The sequence below is a fragment of the Penaeus monodon genome, chromosome 33, assembly GCF_015228065.2.
Source record: "Penaeus monodon isolate SGIC_2016 chromosome 33, NSTDA_Pmon_1, whole genome shotgun sequence".
NCBI classification, from domain to species: domain Eukaryota; kingdom Metazoa; phylum Arthropoda; class Malacostraca; order Decapoda; family Penaeidae; genus Penaeus; species Penaeus monodon.
In genome coordinates, this window is record NC_051418.1 from 34,561,311 (window position 1) to 34,561,591 (window position 281).

A 281-nucleotide genomic window follows, 5' to 3' on the forward strand; every position below is an offset into this window, starting at 1 on the left:
GAATTTAAATGTCCCAACTTCTATATATCTATCTATCTTGACAAAAGAACCAGAATATGAATACGTTACAGATCTATAGAGAAAAAAATCATAGAATCATGATAATCATGTAAAGCAAAATTGTATCTTTTGACAAGTATTTAACTCGAGATTCCAAAAACAAGCGCCCACTGTCCGGCATTAACTGGTTGATAACACAGGATCTTTTTTTTTTCTCTCCCGAAAAAAAATTTGGCAATATATGAAAAAGTTTTTTCTTTTTCTTTTTCTTCTTCGCCGTG